The following is a 16,632-nucleotide window of genomic DNA, read 5'->3' as shown; positions in this document are numbered from 1 at the left end:
ATTACAAATCAAAAAGAATCTAACATATATGCAGATATTCAGTCAAGAGTCAGAAAGAGCCATTTAGGGTCCGCAGTAATGGAAATTTATGCATAATTGACTTGTTAAACATTCCTGTACTAGGCTGCCAAGATACCATCAAGGTACTGACGTTTACATTTGCCGTAGGAACCTTACGTTAAAATATAATTTAGAGTTGTATCAAAGACAGCAAGCTTAAAATTCTACGTAACGGTATGTACAGTTGGAATAATAAATGAAATGGAAACTACAAACAATATGTATCATTTAACAGTAGCAATTACTGCATAAATGTTCGAGAACTCTATATGCATGGGTATTTTTTAACGGAGTGTCTATTTACACTAAGTGAAAATAGCCCACCTTGTTGGCAGAGGCTATTTACACTAACTCCGCCCACCAACGTGTGATTCTGCTAGTCAAGATTACAAAAGACAGTTAGCAGTCATAAACTCAACATTTGCAGATGGTAAAACGTGTGTCATACTCATTTTGATGCGATTGACCCAGGTTCGAATCCACCTTTTGGCAAACTTTTTCCCCCTTTTCAATAAGTAGTATAACTAGCAGAAAATTCTGCTATTTTAACATAGTGTAAATAGAATCTATAGCTATTTGCACTTAGTGTAAATAGCATATCACTAAAATTGCTGCTATTTGCACTGTGTAAATAGCATCCATCACTAAGAAAATATGCTATTTTCACTTAGTGCAAATAGCTCCTGCCACTTTTTTATTAGTTTTATGTTTGGTAGAGCCAACTTGGAGAATTTAACTTACAGCAACCTGCAATATGTTTTAAAAACAAGGAATTGCAACTTTATTCCTTGTCATTCTTTGATTTTTCTCCATGGACAGACAGTCAGGCAGACAGATAGATAGAGACAGAGTTTGTAGACAGAAACAGGCTTCCATAGCAACTGGTCTGCTGAAGGATGTTGTAGCGCTCATTTGAGTTACCTCATCAGTGATGAAATCCATTGCATTGGCTAAATTGTAATCATGATGACCATACCGAAAGTATGAAACATAGTAAAATGTAATTATTGCTCAGACCCGTCACAATTTCATTACTTTTTATACAATCCATTTTGGTTTTTGGTACAATCTTATTCAGACCTATATGGTGAGTTTGAACAAAAGGTCTGAATCACTCTTTCACTCCAAGCTGAAATTCACGACCCTTGAATGTCAAAGCCGAAGAGAGAAGCCAGGAATTATCTAACCGCCCCCTAAAATCAATTAACCCCAGTCCCCTCATCCTGTCCAGGTGCAGTTCCCATCATTCTCAGATTAATGCTTGCCCATCAATTAAAGACACATCACTGTGGCTTATCATTGGCAGCACAGGAACGTCAGAGGAGTGCTGCAATTTAGGAAGAACTGTTGCATTGCTGAGGATAAAAGATTTTCACTCTGCTTCCTGAATAACAGTCTGATGTTCATTCTTATAAATGTCACAAGGCTCCCATAGGACAACGGGACTTGTGTTGATCTGTTTGTGACCTTCTGCATGAAAACGATCAAGACAGTTCTTCAGATAAGGTAAGAATGTGCTGCATCAAATGCTGCAGACGTTAACACCATTCAGACAGTCATTGTTCCTCAGGTCAGTAATAAACAAATCTAAGGCATTCAGACAGCAAACTAGCAAATATGTCACCATAATAGGTGTAAAAACTCAAGCACAAGGACAAGCCAAGCTTGCCACAGGAGAGTCACATTAATTTCACTAATTAAACGCACCTGAACAGACTAACCAAAGTCTGTTTTGTGCCCGAGGGAAAACAACTAACGATTCCAAACACCGTGTCTACACCGGATGCGAGTGGCGCGATAAAATACTATTGATAAAATGATGTATAATAGAGATTCGTTTTATGTAGTTCGGTGTGTTGAGCTCAGTATAATCAGTGATACTGTCTACACTGACAGTATCACTGATTATACTGTCAGTGTAGACAGTATAATCAGCCTACACTGAAAAATTACTATTTCTATTCTAAAAGCAACATTTGGTGTGCTTTTTTTATTATATTATATATAATCACATTAACTATAAGAAGTAACACTCAAGTTAGAAAACTTTTAATGGTACTGTCAACTAAAATGCAGCTTTAAAAATTAGCATCAGGTTATGAGAAGTACAAAGTCTCCATGTCCTGCTTTCTAAACAGATGCTTGATAATGTCACATTGATTAGTTCATTAATATATGTGCACAGTCTCCTATTTCCAGAGAGGTTAATTTTAATATAGCAAAGCCTCTCAGAAAATGAGAATGGAACAGGTTAATTAAAGTGACGCTGTGGGCATGAACTCTGAAATGAAGTCGTACCTCAGCTCAAGCACAACAGATTGCATTTGCTCCAACTCGGATGAAGGTTAGTAATTGTGTCTTCACTTTTTTCTTTAGCCCATTGTCTCATATAGTCACACTTTTAACTAAATGACAAAAAGGTCTGGCACACATTGGTCAAAAACTGATATTGAAGCTCTATGCTCCCTAATAGCAATTCACTTCAAGGTCATGCTGTTGTTTTTTAGAAGGCAACTCTGCCATAGAAACTTTATTAGTTTGCAGACTGCTGTCTGCCATGAGAGCTAAACAGCTGCTTTATCTGAAATACAAGATCACCCAAAAAAAATTGGTGAAAATGTACTCACCTTCAGGCCATCGAAGATGTAGATGAGTTTTCATCAGAACAAATCTGGAGAAATTAGGCGTTACATCACTTGGATCCTCTGCAAACAGCTGATAAAAAAGCATCACAATAATCCACAAGTAATCCACATGACTCCAGTCCATCAGTGAATGTATTGTGAAGTGAAAAGCTGTGTGTTTGTAAGAAGCAAAAAAATAATTAAGGCATTTTAATGTCAATCCATTACTTCTACCCAAAATATGGGTCAATAATCCTTAATAATGCTTTCTCCCAAGAAAACGTCCATCGCCTGTTGTCCTCTCACATCAAAATCCACCAACTTATTTGCTTAGGACTGTTTTCGCTTATAAATGGTGTTTAATTTGTGCATATTGCTCTCCTGAAACAGATGAGATTACTTTTTTACTTTATTATGAATACAGGGCACATATTTTGCCCAGGAGCACAGGAGCAACAGACTGAAGTTTAAAACAGCTTGATGCATTTGTGGATTATTGAGATGTATGAGCTGTTTGGACTATGTCTGATGGCACCCATTCACTTTGGGTGAACTATTAAACTGACAAAAATCCAAATTTATGCTTATCCAAAAGTACATTTCTGCATGTGGATATATATATAAGAAAAATGTATTTCACCATGAGCCCTTACCTATAATAGCTTTTTTCCTCGTGACGTCATCTCAAGTTTTCTGACACAGGAATTGTCACTTGCACAATCGAGGCAGTGTCGCATTATCGTCACTAAAGTTTATAAATTGCATTTATTTTTAATTCTTGCCATTGTTTAAACCATTCTCATCGCTCATGCACACTCGAAGCGCACACACATATTGTCAGGTTAACATCCGTTGCAGTGCATACGTGGTGCGTATTTTTCCACGCTCATTTTAACGGATTAAAGCATTCACATTGCACACGGTTGGGGTCCGGTGGTGCGTTCCTTGAGCGGTTCGTCTGCAGCAGTGCAGCAATCGTTTCCGCATCAGGTGCACATTCTGAATTAAAGTACCAGCGCATTATTTGCAGTAAATATGAACATAGATTGACACGAAAATGTAGTAATTACACCATAAATGCATATAATTAAAGTCTACTGTGTTTCACAGTCAACACATAGGCTATGGCTTTTTGGCTAGGAAAAGAGCACTTTTAGATAAACAAGGAAATAAATAGATGGCACTCGGTAGGAAAACAAAGTTCTTTATGAACCGCAGGATTGTTTGTGATAAAACTTGTGATTTCTGTCAATGGTAAGTTTAATTCAGAATGTTTGTGATAATGTAAGAGAAGTAGTTTAAATGATTTGCTACTTGCTTGAACAACTTAATATATCAATCTAGAAGTAAATGTGTTTCTTATATTTATTGCGTTTAAACAGTCTATTAAAAGATTGTATTACTATATACTGTGTAAAAAAAAAAAAAAAAAAAAAAAAGAATCACATTACTGAAAAAAGCATTTTAAGTAACAATGTTTGGATTTGAAATCAAAATCATGGAGAAATGTTGTGCTTGTAAACAGCCATGGATCAGTTGTAGACTCCTGTGTGAAAGCACAGTCAGTGCTGCTTCTGCACCGCTTACATACTGCACAGACTGCAAACGCACTGCAAACGGAGTGTGTGAACCTGGTGTAAAAGGCTGTGTCACATATAGCCCATTAAATCAGGATTGTGCTGTGTGTAAGATATTGTGCTCAACTGCACGATTGTCAAAACAAAAATGCAGTGCATGATCAAACATTTAGGAGATTCAGGCCCTGAATAAATGTCAAAAAATCTTGATTGGATCATCATAAATAATTCTACATGAGACAAAGAAAGAAGGCTTTAAAAAGATCGGTATCAGTGATCATATATCGGCAGATACTGCTTTCTGTGATCGGCTTCAAAAATCCTGATCGGAGCATCCTATCTTTTACAAAGAAGTTAAAATACCCCTCTGTTTTTATACTTTCAGGTCCCATCAGCCTGAGGGGTGAATACAGGGGTTACGACAGAAATTAAATTCCAAGAAGACAGTGATGAATGACTCATATCACAGGCCACATGTGTAAGCAGACATGCTAACACCCAGTCATCATTACAAGCATGTGTGCAAGCATTCTAGACTTCTAGACTTAACTCTATTTCACCAGCTTTACTCATTTAATGAGTAAAGCTCAATTAGTGGTTCAGTTGTAGTCCTGAAACTGGAAGAAATAAGTAACAGATGGATATAAGTAAAATCAGGTCTATTAATTTGCTAATTTTATAAGTAGTAACTATTTTTGTTCTACAATATAAATTACATGATGTCATATACCCTTGAATTTCAACATAATTTTGAGATAAAGCTAAGAAATAAATTGCAAGATGAGATTTGCAGCTAAATACAAAAAATGTTTTCAGTATTTATGATAAAAAATGTGTAATTGTGAAATATAAAGTTTTAAGGAAAAAGTCAATTACGAGAAAGTTGCAGTTATAAGATATAAAGCTGAATTTATGAGATAAAGATGTATTTGTGACATCAAATCAGAATTATTGAATAATTGACAATATATTTAAAAAAAAAACTTATCTGTGCGATAAAGTCACAATCATGAGAAATAAAAACACTTCTTTTTTTTTTTTTTTTTTTTTTTACTCTACGGCAAGCTTCAGTGTTAACTGCACTGACCTACTATTTGCAAAAGCACTGCATTCCTCCCATAGAAATGCTTTCTTAAAATGCCAATGCAATTTAAAAAGATGAACAAGGACAAGTACAAGAAGAAAAGAATGCAAATGGATTGAGTCCTATATTTGGCTGGAGAGGAAGCAGCTGCAATATCATCATGCATTCATGCTTCAAGGACCCCAGAAAGTTTGGTAATTATAAGTGCACCAAAATAAATTATTATAAACATTGTGAACAACCTCAGATAGAGGGAGCAAGTGCCTAAATGAAGAGGTTTCATAGAATATTTTTTCTTGTTTCCTATAGCTAAATATTAAAGCTGTTCCGCTAATTTGAGGTATTTGAACTATTTGAAGCTAAATTTTATAAAACACTCAGTCGTGGAAAAAAAAGGATTTTTCTTTTCCAAGGAAACAAAGTTTTCTTATTATAATAACTTTTATTTATATGTAAGGATTAGATTTCAGTGGGAATACAGTTTTTTTGGAGAGAGGCAATGGATCATCATGACAATGACAAATATTTCTCATACAGATGTTCGTTGTTTCTCTCTTTGCAATCCTCCTCGGGAAGCACAACACAGATGAGTATAGAGACCATCTGGATGTGCATGATCATCCGGAAGACTCCAGTTATTTAAAAACCACAAATGGTGTCAAAACAGGAAAATGTACCAAATGTTTGACCAGCCTGGATTATTTCGTAAATGCTTCAATTAATTTCTCAGCTACCGCTCTGTGAATAACAAGCCCAATTATACCTTTGTACATCTATTGACGTCATAGTCAGAATGTTTCCTATTGATTCCTGCTATGGATTGTCATTTTGGTTCATTTCCCGTGTACCTAACGGTCTCACTGGAAAGTTATCATCATTAAAGTTTTACTGTGAGACTCAAAGTTTTGAAAGACAGTTTTAAAGACAAAAGGTCACTATCCAGATGACAAATAATGAGGGTCTCTTTCTTCTGACATATGTTCAGGTTTTTAAATAGCCTACATCTCATCTCATACATACAGCAAGACATGTAGTTATTAAAATGGACATTCACAGATTAATCACTCACAAGTAGAGTCACTGCTCAATCATCTACTATTCACTATTTCCATATGTGCTTTCACAAAACATTTTCACATCTGAGCATCTCAGATTTACTATATAATACAAACTTGCATTTTTTTTTTACAAAATTATTTTTAGTTGGTAATTCATAATGATTTAGCTTTTTTAATTCAAACAACGATGCCCTTAAGGCTCCCCAATCACTTTATGACATCAACAAGATCTGCTGTATAAAACTTACAGCAATGCAAAGACCAGCTCTTCTTTATACATCAAAAGGCTCTGTCTGAAGTAGTTGGTCATGGTGCAGTTTTAATAATCCATGTGGATTCTAATTACTCAGAGAGATGTAACATCTTTGATGATCTCCCTTTTTTAAAGTGCAGCTTAGATGAGATCCATTTATGTACTGAGTGATTTAACATATTCTCGTAAAAAACAAATTAAAAAAAAATATTGTATGTTTTGTCTACACTGTGTCTATACAAAATGCGACCCTAAAAGAGACAACGCTCAAGCTATGTTGCCCAGTTCAGTACAGGTTTCTCCTTGCATTAGGCGTAAATATGTGCAACATGAACACTAAATAAAGTGATCAGGTTGATGTGCACGTTTATATGTCACAAGATTCAATATCATGCGCACACTGCACAAATATACAGAGCTTCCCGCTGTTTGCACATACTATTCTCCTATTGCCTCTTTTCTTTGTTTTAAAGAGCAGACTTAATATTTTTGGGTCCTAATTATGAGACAAGCACATGAAGCTTTGTGCCGTGCTGCTTATTTTTATCAAGCAGTAAAACTGCCCATTCCTGTGGATGAGAGTATAAAGTGAGGACTGATGGAAAGTTGTTCTGCCCTACGTCACAGACGATGAGTGGAAAGAGGATTTAAATATCGTGAAAAAGTGATTTTTGAAAATTACCTTTCATGCAGTGTGTAACACAGCTCTAAGTGAATGAAAACATTCTGCAAAGTTTTTAATCTGAAAGTGCACAGTGTATAAAGTAATTGTCTCTCAAAAGAAATTCCACTCTGAATCATTGAAACGAGTCGATTTTAAAATGAATCCCAAGCCGTTTCATGTTGACATCAACATGAAACAGCATATTGCCCACCCACTTGTTGACCTGGGAAAACTTAAACCCTTCACTCGCAAACGTCCCTCCGCATCAACTTGGATGTATGTCACTGATTATGTTGCATGAGTGCACACTGCAGAAACCCTTGCAATGGGCAGAATTGGAACAACCTAAGCCCTTGATCATTTAGAATCCGCTATGGAGTTGGTTATTGTTTACATTTTGCCTCGCACTAATTTGTTTGGTGCAGAATTCTATATGTATATAGGTATACTTGGGCTGTTACAAATGTAAAAAAAATATATATATATAGCTTAAGGAAGTTTGCGTGCATGTCTAAAAGTAGAGTGGAACGCAGCCTTGGTCTGAATGAAAATACAAATTCATTCTTTGACACTAGGTGCCACTTATGGAGTGGTAAAAATAGCTGTTTCCCCGTTAACAGCTCTAAAGCTCTGTGTTCAATCATAGTTCATGAAACTTACACATTTTGTGGATGAAGATAATCTTCACAAAATAATATAACTTTTATGAATTTCAAAGTCTAAATAAAAGCACTAAAAGCTAAACATAGGCTGTAAACAAACTACATCACCAAGGTTGCTCGCCTTCAACGTCACCACCACCAAGCTTCCGACAACTTTTTCAAACTTAATTTTAACGTGTTCAGTGAAAAGGATTTACTCTGTGGATTAATTTTAATCCACACTACATGAACCTTTTCATATAAACTGGAATAAATATAAAACTAGCGCCAAACTAGAACTTAATGAGTAATAATTAGTATAGTTAGCAAATTAAATTATCATAACTAAAGGACATATGAAAGCACGTATTTCTGTAGATTTCAAAATAAGGTGCATTAAAAGTCAATAAATCCTTGATTAATATGAATATTTTAATTAAAAAATGTCCATGTCCTCCTATTCAAGAAATTCTAGTACATTTAATCTGTTAAATAACAGAAGAGTGAGTGACTTTTGGATATGGTAAGATTAAACTTATTTTAGTGAATAAAGTACTATATTTCAGCTATTGTTTTGTTAGGGTGGGTACACAAAATGTTATTTTATCCTTGCTTCTAGAAAATCCTCAATCTATGCTTTCTAAAAGCTTCATGTGGCCATGAACATTTAGGCCTAATTTTAACATGGCTTTACGTACTATGCATCGTTAAAAGTTTCACTTTCACAGTGACTAAACCGGTAAATGTGGTGCTGTTTACATGTAATAATCGTAATATGAGTTTACCTTATGGTACGAACCCAGATAAGTATCAGTAGGAAAGCCATAAAATTAGCTTCTTCCAACCGAAGACTTGAGTTGCATTTTGGAGCCAAAAAAAAACAAAACATTGTCGAACAACAATATAAAATGCGGGAAACTATTAACTGTTTAGTCAGTCTACAATTAATTGTACTATGAATTATATTACAATTGGAATATACTGTAAATTGATAAACAGTTTGGCGTGATGACGTTTAATGTGTCCGACAGCGCCTGTAGTCCCATTTAGCACGTGAAAGTGTCTTGAGCTTGAGCGTGTGAACCATGGACCTTACTTTAGGGGATTTAATCAAACTCCCATTCAAAAAAATCCATTGACTCGGGACGACGGAAACGGAAGTGCTAAAATGCTAACTCGCTTCCAGGTTTTTGCCTAAAAAAACTGAGATCATAGTTCCACCACTCTATAGCAGTACCTGAATAAACAGAAGATTTAACTGCTTTCATTGATTCAACGTGACAAATAAGCACACAACTACGACAATATACGGTTTATCTGAGTTTGTCTTATTATAATTTTCATTATAATAAAGTATATAATAATGCAATGCTAATCGACAAACTTTATCACTGCTTAGAATACTATGAAATATGCTGCGTTCCTTATTCTGTGTAAAAGAAGCCACATCATCTAACCGAAGGATTTATTTCAACACTCGACTGACGTTATGAATTGAGTTTGGAGTAAAAACATGTTATTAAATGTGGTATTTTCACATACTTTCAGATAGAGCAGCATTTACTACACAAAGCCATAGTTCACTGGGAGAGCTACACAAACAGCTGTCATTATCGCAAACGATTTTATTATCGCAAACGATTTCATAATCGCGTGATTATATCATGATTTTTTGCGTAGCTTGTTAGTGAACTACTAACTACCTTATCTCCTAGTGTACTAAAGTAAATGGCAGGCCTTCAGATAACTTTCATGTGAGCTACAAACTCATTGTCCACTATTTTGTTTTCTCCTCTTAGGCTACACAATGGAATATGAATGAAATGAATAATGAATGATATGCCTGTGTGATTTCTAAACAGAAATTTTCACAATTTATGCAGAGAGATTTCAATCATCAACTTTAACTTCTCCACTTTCTTGAAGCACATCTGAATAATTCATTATAAGATTATTCATCTCTGCAAAGAGATTCAGATGAAAATAAAAGTTTTGATTAAATTGTCATGACATCACCAGGGCTGGCCTTTAAAGAAACAAATGCTAACACTGACAGAGTTTCAGCTTTATGAAACAGTCAACATGGGTGATCAAATAAGGGTATTCAAGCAGACATGCCGTCAGAGATATATCTGTGTGGTATCAGAGCTTAAATTTAGAGATCTTAATACATCTGGGCTCTTTAAAAAACGCACAGACCACTGAATTAAGTTGCAATGGAATCACATAGATAACATCAGTTCCCTCTGCTGCTTTTTACACTCTCCATATGCTACAAGGCAATATACAAAATGGCACTTTCAAAATATAGAGCCTCAAGCAGCCTTTACCAATAAAATGTAAAACATTTTATATCAATAATTGATCATGGCCAGTGAACATAGGGAATGCAACTGCTAGCAATGCATGATAGCCAATGATAAAGAAGCATTTCCAGCACCACAAGATAACGGATACAGCATTTTATCTATTAATTTATTGCAGACATTTTCATATCTTTTTATATTAATCAATATTTATGTGTAGAAAGCCCCCTGCAAACGTGTCTTGTGGTGCCCATGCTACCTTTTTGCGGGCAGAGTGAGCTAGTGCCAGCCCACACCAAACCTAAACAGACCCAGTGCGGGCTTGCCCAGGCCAGGCCCACAGCTTTGGGCTCACCGCAGGCTCTCTGTGAGCAGCCCACACTATGGGACTGCCCACATTAATCCAGTGTGGGCTAGACATGATCCTGTTAATAAGAATTTTGTGGGCAGTTTTCTTCCTTACCACTAGGGATACTAGGGTGTTTTAGGTTTCCTTAAGTAAAGTCATGTGGTAGAGAGAGTTAGCAATAGCAAGCAACAATAGCCAGCAACATTGTGCTGTGTCCTGGTTGGGAAATGTGTAATTTCAAGCTCAGTCTAAAGGAGTTGTTTGTTTGTTTGTTTGTTTTTTCTATTTAAAAGTGTACATTGCTGATGTTGAGATGGTACAGTACATGTATGTATGGCAAATGTTTGGATTGATGCTAAGAGTTTAAGACAGTGTATTTTATGCATTTTAGAAGGACTCTTTATTGTTGAGGTTACCACATCATGGACCAGTTCAAATATGGATTCCAACTTTCACATGTCAAAATCCTACAATCTTAAATTGCTTTGTTTTTGTGTTTTTTTTTTTTTTTTTTGGTACTTTCATGTATTTATATTTTTGGCTATAAGAAGCTGTATTAACCTGAATTGAATGTTTTCTATTTTGTATTTAATAAATCCATTGATTTGAAATCCCTTTGACTACAGTACATTTTTGACAATGTAGACATTAGTTATGTGGTGACTGCATCCATTTCAGATGTGTAATAACAGTTTTTTCCCAATGATTAGTTATAGTAGCGGAAAAGTATTGAAAGCGAAACAGAAGTATTGTTGTAGATCAGGGGTGCTTCCTGCTCCTGGAGATCTACTTTCCTACAGAGTTCAGTTCCAACCCTGATTAAACAAACCTGTCTGTAATTATCAAGTGCTCCTTCAGATCCAAATTAGTTGGTTCAGGTGTGTTTGATCAGGACCAGGGTTGGGCACCCCTGTTGTAGATTTAGGCCCCGTCTACACGGAGATGCGTTTCGCTGTATACGCATAAATTTTGTATCGCATACTGTTGGCGTTTGGTGTTTTTTGATCATGGATCCGGTGTTTTGGGAGAGTATGATTTTTTGTTTTTTGGTTCCAGGTTTGGGTGTGTTTGTAAATTTGGAATTTGCGTTTTTGCGTTTTCATGTGGACAGTTAATCGTATATTTTCTGAAGCGATGATGTCATCAGCCCACACCTCGCCCCTAGTCAGACACAGATATGTCACTTAACAGCAACAAAAACATGAACAAACAATGAACAAATGTCTTTTTATTAACTACAATTAACACTGATTAATAAATGTATAGTTCCATGTTCGCTTGTATACCACACATAAGGTTTATGCGCATAGTCCAAGTCTTCTTCTCCGTTTTTAGTGCATCTCTGTGGCAGATTTACAGCACCACATGCTGGTATCCATGCATGTATACTACATCGTTTTGTGTTGGTTTTGTGGTTTCGTGTGGACACAGATATTTCTTGAGACGAGGAAAAAAAAAGATCAGATAAGGAAAGCTCTGGCTTCGTGTGGACGTAGCCTTATAGTGTGAGCTAAGTGAGGGCTGCCCGTGCAGGGCCAGCACTAAGGGGCCAACATTTGGCCAATGAGCAAATTCTCAGGGACCCTGTGCTGGCAGCCCGCTGGGGGCCCTTAATCTAGCCCTAAGTGGGCCCGTAAAGTGCCACCGCAGGCTTGTTTGCAGGGCCTTTAAGTCAACAGCACACTTGGAAAAACAGTACTGTAGGTGTCCTTTAGTAAACTGAACAGGATTGAAGAACATCAAGAAGTCTCATGAAGTCAGAGAGTGCTTTTGAACCAATCAAACTCATCTATGGCTGTCTTCTCTCCCACATCGGCCAAAGCAGCAAATTCATACTCATTATTGTCTGAATGGATCACACAATCATCCATCTGAGGATGCCCTGCAGCCCGAAGGATGTTTTTATCAAGCTTTATTTAGCATTGTTTGGCAGTGTGGGCAGTGTGAGTGTTGTTTTTGTTTTTGTATGTGTGTGTGTGTGTGTGTTTTTTCTGTGTGTGAGAGCATGTGGATATGGCAAGAGGTGCTGAAAACTTCACAAACCTTTTTGGTCCCTTTTAACTCTGAATTTAGGAATATGCACAAGATAAAACTATATTTTAAGATGTATAAAAGGGAGTTCACTCTTAAAAAAAGGTACAAAGCTGTCTAAAAGGTACATATTTGCACCTTATTGACCCCCTAAATGGTACACATTAGTAACTTAAATGCACATGTTGGAACTTTGAAAGCACATATTACTACCTAGTATCCACCCTTTTCTTCAACGTGGAAGTAACCGTATGGGTGAGACTTCTGGTTCATTAGCCGCTATAGGTAAATAACAAGGAGAATAACAACTTGCAGTAAACGGTAAAACTGTTTGTACTACAAACCACTGTGTTCATAATTAAGATAATACATTAAAATAATATGATAAGACACACCAACTTTCAATATCAAGCAGCAAAACGAACTGCTTTGTTTAGCTAAAAATAGCTGGACGGAGTGGACGCGGATGAGACCGGAAGCCAGACCCATAGAATTTATAAATGGCCACGCCCATTTTTATGACAAGAAAAAGGTGGATAAACATGCAAACCATTTAATAACATTCTAAAATTTGAATATATTGTGGTTTGTTATATTTAGTCTATAGCGGTTTTGCAAATGGCATTCCCAATTGATACGACTTTAATTCTACAAAAAAAGGGTAATCATTTTAAGATTTGCATTTAGAAATGAAAAATGAAACTGTTATTAAATTATTACTGTTAAGATTAAGTGAGTGTTAGATGACAGCAAAGGTAATCTAAATCTAAAACATAGGAGCCATGCACAATTAAATTATATATTTTATATATATATATATATATATAATTATATATATATATATATATATATATATACAAACCTGATTCCAAAAAAGTTGGGACACTGTACAAATTGTGAGTAAAAAAGAATGGAATAATTTACAAATCTCATAAACATTATTCACAATAGAATATAGATAACATATCAAATGTTGAAAGTGAGACATTTTGAAATGTCATGCCAAATATTGAATACTTTCTCAGGAATACTTCCAGAAAACATTGTCAGTGAACACAGTGTGCCATTCGCCGTTGCCTGCTAAATCTCTATAGGTCAAAAAAAAGAAGCCATATCTAAACATGATCCAGAAGCGCAGGGTTTTTCTCTGGGCCAAGGCTCATTTAAAATGGACTGTGGCAAAGTGGAAAACTGTTCTGTGGTCAGATGAATCTAAATTTGAAGTTCTTTTTGGAAAACTGGGGACGCCATGTCATCCGGACTAAAGAGGACAAGGACAACCCAAGTTGTTATCAGCGCTCAGTTCAGAAGCCTGCATCTCTGATGGTATGGGGTTGCATGAGTGCGTGTGGCATGGGCAGCTTACACATCTGGAAAGGCACCATCAATGCTGAAAGGTATATCCAAGTTCTAGAACAACATATGCTCCCATCCAGACGTCGTCTATTTCAGGGAATACCTTGCATTTTCCAACATGACAATTCCAGACCACATACTGCATCAGTTACAACATCATGGCTGCGTAGAAGAAGGATCTGGACAGCCTGCAGTCCAGATCTTTCACCCATAGAAAACATTTGGCGCATTATAAAGAGGAAGATGCGACAAAGAAGACCTAAGACAGTTGAGCAACTAGAAGCCTGTATTAGACAAGAAAGGGACAACATTCCTATTCCTAAACTTGAGCAACTTTGCAAACTGTTATAAAAAGAAGAGGGGATTCCACACAGTGGTAAACATGGCCTTGTCCCAACTTTTTTGAGATGTGTTGATGCCATGAAATTTAAAATCAACTTATTTTTCCCTTAAAATTATACATTTTCTCAGTTTAAACATTTGATATGTCATATATGTTGTATTCTGAATAAAATGTTGAAATTTGAAACTTCCACATCATTGCAATCTGTTTTTATTCACAATTTGTACAGTGTCCCAACTTTTTTGGAATCGGGTTTGTATATAATTTTCAATATCAAGCAATACAGCTAAATTATTCATTTTAAATTGTAAATCCCTTACCCACGCGTTCAGAAAAAAGAGAGAAAGCTGTCACTGGGGGCAGGTACATCTTTATACTTTATTTACACCTAAACGGTACATATTAGTACCTAAGAGTAGTAGTTTTTGAAAGTGTACCACCCCAGTGACAGTTTTGTAGCTTTTTCTTTGAGAATGAATTTCCACATTCTGATCCAAAGCTGAATGCCATCAGGCACCGCAAGATGTCAAAATCCCCAAAATGCCTCATTTGAGATTCTTTTACCACCAAAAACAGAATACAGAGAGAATATGTTCTTATCTGCAACACAATAACCCATAACAGCACCAGGCAGTCAATCAAAACATCACTTTTATCTACATTCCTTTGGTCAAACAGATATGAGCCCAGACCTGAAATCCATCTCCTTGAAACAATATGTTTTTCCCTCAGAGAGGTTCCAGCTAAAGACAAACAACAGATGAGTCATGCGCACGCTTGTCTCTCCATCCACCCACAGAAATACAGCACCCCTGTATTTCTCAGAGGATTCTATGAAGAGCAGGTGAAAAGGAGGCAGACAGAGTGAGAAATGTGTTTGAGGAAATGGAGCAGAGAGCCATGAATAATGTGTGTGGAGGGGTGTGTGTCTGCAATGTCATACTCCATCAGAGTGTGGCCAGCTCATCGTGAGTCAAATCTCAAAGTAGAGGCTGTGAGGTATATTGATGATATGTTATATAAAAAAGGTTTAAGACTATGCTTTAGAGATCTGATCATCTCTTAGCAACATACTGAGAAGGTTTTGAGATATTTTGATTATAATATCTCTCCTACAATAGCATAGGCTGTCAAAAACATCTTGGTGAGGTGTGAATACAGCTGATGTGTATCTTCAGGAGTCCTAATTTCCTCGGCATACAAACACCGAAAAGAGAAAGAGCTCCATGTAAGAACTGCCTGACATTTTTAGGTCAACTTACTGAACATTAAAAGCCTCTGTATAGCAATGGTGAAATTACAAGGTACTGGGTTTCATTATTGCAGAAGAACATATAAGCTTACAATGTTTTTGACCCAGTAAAGATGTTGAGATTTAATTTCATTCTATGTCTATATGGCATATTCAATCATGCCGAAGCACAGTGTCTGTGTAGGTTGGATTGCTTGATATACTATTCAACTAAATAATTAATAAACAGCCTTATCTGAACCTCAGATATGTCTGTGATGTGTAAATATTTGCTTTATTGCACACATAAAATTGCTTGCACACTTCAGCAGAAAACACCTTACTGCCCTCAAATATTAAAATTGACATTTGCTTCTCCATCTCAGTAATTCCATCTATAACCATTTGTAAAGCAGTTCCTGTCTGTCACAGTGACATTTCAGAGTACATTTTCTTTTTTGCTTGTTCACACGTCTACAGATCTGTGAAAAAAGTATTTGCCCCCCATCTCTATTTGAAGGCTAACACAAGGAATTGTTTTGTAAAGCTTTCCGGATTTATATATCTCAAGCTTTTACAGATATTAAAAGGACATTGCAATGGCTGATTAAAGTTGCTTGTCACAAAAAAAAAATAATTATAATTTAAAATTAGTCAATATTTAGTTTTGTCGAAAGCTGTATATAAATAAAATTAAGCCAGTTTCATGCAAATGTGTTGGTTACCTATGATGAATGTTATCAATAATGGTCAGACTGCATAGAAAACTGCTGCTAAAAATATCATCACCAACTGAAGTGGACAATCTGACCTGGTGCAAGGGTCATAAAAGAGCACTAAAAGGACACCGATGCTTTAAAGCATGACCCTGAGTGCCCTGACTTCCTCCACATCTCTTCTTGATACAGACACTCACAATGATACAGTGAACACTTATTTAAACTTATTACAGTGATCAAAAACTGGTTCGTTTTTTTAGCTTTTTGGCACACACACACAAACATACAAATAAACTTCAGCCTACGCAGTAAAAAGAAAATCTTATTTCCAAAAAC

General features: G+C 36.1%; 2 long non-coding RNA genes across 2 annotated transcripts; one reads left to right on the top strand and one right to left on the bottom strand.

Annotated features, from left to right (window-relative positions):
• The first annotated feature begins 1,358 nt into the window (after positions 1-1,358).
• Positions 1,359-5,533, top strand: LOC122140254. Its single transcript, XR_006156933.1, has 3 exons — positions 1,359-1,566; positions 4,647-4,739; positions 5,327-5,533. It is a non-coding gene; the product is annotated as an uncharacterized LOC122140254 (long non-coding RNA).
• On the bottom strand, positions 2,730-3,692 carry LOC122140255. The gene is made up of 2 exons (XR_006156934.1): positions 3,338-3,692; positions 2,730-2,775 (listed from the first exon to the last, which is right to left on the bottom strand). It is a non-coding gene; the product is annotated as an uncharacterized LOC122140255 (long non-coding RNA).
• Positions 5,534-16,632: the final 11,099 nt, after the last annotated feature.

Source organism: Cyprinus carpio, chromosome B17, assembly GCF_018340385.1.
Source record: "Cyprinus carpio isolate SPL01 chromosome B17, ASM1834038v1, whole genome shotgun sequence".
Classification (NCBI taxonomy): Eukaryota; Metazoa; Chordata; class Actinopteri; order Cypriniformes; family Cyprinidae; genus Cyprinus; species Cyprinus carpio.
Note: the sequence above shows the minus strand (reverse complement) of the source record. Positions and strands in the feature narration are given on the sequence as shown.